The sequence below is a fragment of the Cannabis sativa genome, chromosome 9 (assembly GCF_029168945.1).
Source record: "Cannabis sativa cultivar Pink pepper isolate KNU-18-1 chromosome 9, ASM2916894v1, whole genome shotgun sequence".
Lineage (NCBI taxonomy): Eukaryota > Viridiplantae > Streptophyta > Magnoliopsida > Rosales > Cannabaceae > Cannabis > Cannabis sativa.
In genome coordinates, this window is record NC_083609.1 from 28,085,563 (window position 1) to 28,089,326 (window position 3,764).

A 3,764-nucleotide genomic window follows, 5' to 3' on the forward strand; every position below is an offset into this window, starting at 1 on the left:
CATATTTTTTTTAATTAGCTAATTAAAAAAATATAAAATAAATAAAAATAGAAAAAATAAAACGATAGGTGGTCATTAATTACCTAAAAGTTTATATAGAGAATTTTAAATTAATATATTTATAAATTGGAGGAAAATAAATTAAAAAAAATGTAAATATTTATCCAAATTAAAATTCGTTTTCTTAACAAATTTAGAATTCAAATTTAAAACTAAAAAGTTAATAATGTTTTGAACTTAATGATAATAAAATAGAACAAAAGAAAAAATATAAAGAAAATATCCAACAAAATTTAAATTTAATACTAAAAATCATAAGGAGAGTTTAAACATGATTTTTTTAAAAAAAAAAATATCTAACAAAATTTAAATTTAAAACTAAAAAAAATGATTAATTTATAATCATAATTCTATTTGAAAGAAAAAATACAAAATGAGAAAATATCTAACAAATTCAAAATTTAATTAAATCTGAGTTTTAAAATCAAATAATTATCTACAATAAATTAGAAAAATAAACTAATTAAAAGAAAAAAATAGGAAAGAAAGATATGGTGTTTAAAATATTCTCATACATGTTTAAAATTATGATATGGTGTTTCCTTTACATAACATTTAATATCCCACACAAAACTTACGCGCAAATCTCATAATCACATAATTATGTATATTTAGAAAAAAAGAACCATATACCTAAAGTTCCTATTTATAAAGAAGCTATATTAAATCTTAAATATATAAGAGAAGAGGCTTTCATTTCTCTTCATCTGTTTTGTTTTGTCCTTCTCCCTAATCTAAATCTAATCTTATAAGGCCCATCAGCACCGCAGTCGAAAAGTTTATTTAGGTCTAAGCCTGATACGTCCTCACTATCATCTCCATTTTCAGACAATTCTTTCTTGCCCTTTTCCGATTTCCTAGATTTCTTTCTCTTGGAAGGTGAAGCTCTAGAATTTGAATTTCTAGTCTGCTCATTAAACAACCAAACCTTTCCTATAATCATTGGAGCGTGGTGGTAGATAACTATGCCCACTACTATACCAATAAACAAAGCAAGAGACAACGCAGTTGACCAATCAAATAAGTTACTCTTACTTAATATACTATCATGCCCAAGGGCCTTGGAGCTTCGAAAAATTGAACGAAGCATCAAAGGAGAACAAGAATTCACCCAAGTTCACGGTAATCCTACCTCTTATTCTTAATTTTTTCTATTATTATTATTATTATTATTATTATTATTATTTCATGAATTCTAAAAGAACCGTAAATTATTAAATTGATTAATAAAAAGCAAAGAGTTCTCCGTTGATTGGATCAGCCAAGTGGGTGTTGGAATGTTTTGTTAAGTATAATATCAAGTATACTTGAATCAGTCGTGGTTGATATAGTTGTCTTTAGTTTTCCTAAGACTCTCAATCAAATTACTCCTTTCACTAGCATCGGAGGTAAGGTTCATTCTGGCATTCTTTTATCTTGTTCTCTTTAATAAGATTAGAGTTAAGTTCTCTTTAATCTTTTTGTCATTTTTTCTTCAATGAAATGGTGTAGGTTTGTTCTGTTCTAATCAATGTCAAAATATATGAAGAAAATCTTTAAAGTTTTATATGGTGTTGTTTTCTTATAAGATGTACCATCAATTTTTTCTTTTGCATTTTAAATTTTATATATTTTGTTCTTATTTTTATTATTTTTCTTGTATAATCTTGTTTTGATAGTTGTAAGAGGAAAGAGTACGGATGAAACTATGAAGTTTTCTTCAAAGAATTTGTTGTCCGAAAATTTCTTGTTTCTGTAGAGTTGAATTGTTATAATGGGATATATTGTAATATTTTTGTTATTGGTTTGTTCTATTTTTGCGCCATTTTTATATCTTTGGCGCCTTACAAGGCTATAGCGCCTATTACATGGCTGGCCCCTAATTATTTTGGGTAGTTTGTTTAAAATTTTCACGGCTTCTTGTATTGAAAATATAATAAAATGTTGACACAATAAAATTACAAAATAAACAAGTTATACACTAGACAAATTTTACTAGTTGGAATATAAGGGTTATTTAAGTTAAGGTATGATGTAAAGAAAATTTTAAAATGATATTTTAAAAATATTTTCAAGTGAAATAAGGTTTAAGGATGATTAAGTTTAAACGATAATAGCTTTTAGCTATGGTTAGTTCATATTTTTAGGAATTATTAGCAAAAAGGGAAATGGGTGGAATTTAATATTCAGATTCTAATATTTTTATTTAAAATTAATCAAGTAATTTAAAGAATAATAAATACGAAGATATTGTAATAAAAGGAGGTATCTTGTCAATTGCGAATTTATTGTGTTCAGATATATTTGGGAAGTAAAATTTTATGGAATTTGGTTTGTAATCTATGTGGTATAGGAATGTATCATTATAAATGTTTTTATGGTAACTTAAAAGGATACAATTTTTGGAAGTTTTACAACTTTTTGGAAATTAAAATAGGAATAATTATGTCATAATAGCTAAATTGGATTATTTTAAGTAATTTCAATTCAATATAGATTGATTTGATTATAATAAGGTTTACCATAAATAAATATGTATAAAAATTACTTTTTTGGAATAAGTACAATAAAGGAATTTATAATATTTTAGAAATGGGGACATTAATAATGAATTAATATGGTTGATTTTGTCTATTTTGGGAAGGATTATGGAATTAATGGGTCTTTAATGCTTAATAATCAAGGTTATTTGTTTTATTGTATTGAATTACACTAATCATTGACAATCAAGGTTATTGAAGTACATTATTCGTTGCTTACTTTATTATTGCGATAATTTTCAAAGTAAACTTTTGATATCCTATGGATTGGAGCATTGCAGGATTTTTGTTATTACTAGATTACATATCAAAAATTTTAGGTTTTAGGGTCTTAGTAAAGGATAGTAATCCTAAGATGATGATGAAGTAAAATACAAGAGTTAAGTTGCTACTAGCCAAAGGGTCTCCCTTTGGCTAGTTATAGTATTTTGGGATCTAGTTTTTCAATTTTTGAGTTTTGAGTGTTTTGATCGGATTGATTATTTTCTAATAAAATTTGTTGGTTTTTTGATTTGTTTTCAGTTTATTCATATTCGTTAGCTTTGGTGACGGCTATCAACAATGAGGAGATGTAATTCAACAAGTTAGGAGTGTTGTTTGAAGATGTTATAGCTTTATTGTCTAAATTTCCGGGAGCAGTTTTGTCCCATGTGGCTCGCTCTGAGAATTTAGCGGCCCATGGCTTGGCAAAGCATGCTCTGCGGTTAGACGATGAGCTATCCTGGTTCGAGGAGGTTCCAGCGCCGATGGCGGACGTGGACATCGTAAATTCACGAGTGATTCTAATCACTTTGTCAAAAAAAAAAAAAAAATCTTAAATATATAAAGCTCCTCTTTAAAAATTCATATGATTAATAGGATACAAAGAAACATATTAGAATATTAATACACAAAGGATTAATTAATTTATCATCAAAAACATATATATTTAAAATAATCATCATTAAATTTAGTTATACGAAAAATATAAGTATGAATTTAGAGAAGAACACAATAATCCACATATTACTACACTAGGTGATTGTTACGCGCCAAGCCACGTAGTGTTAGTTTTATTTAATATTTTAGTTTTTTATTTTAATTAATAATTAAATTAGTATAATTATTTGAACGATTTGTTTTATAAAAATAAAATATGTGTCAGTATATTTAGTAAGTAAAACATAGTTGTGTTATAATAATGTA

General features: G+C 26.0%; 1 long non-coding RNA gene across 1 annotated transcript; it reads left to right on the plus strand.

Annotated features, from left to right (window-relative positions):
• Positions 1 to 699: 699 nt before the first annotated feature.
• Positions 700 to 3,421, plus strand: LOC133030757 (uncharacterized). The gene is made up of 2 exons (XR_009684295.1): positions 700 to 1,182; positions 3,102 to 3,421. It is a non-coding gene; the product is annotated as an uncharacterized LOC133030757 (long non-coding RNA).
• The last annotated feature ends 343 nt before the right edge of the window (positions 3,422 to 3,764 follow it).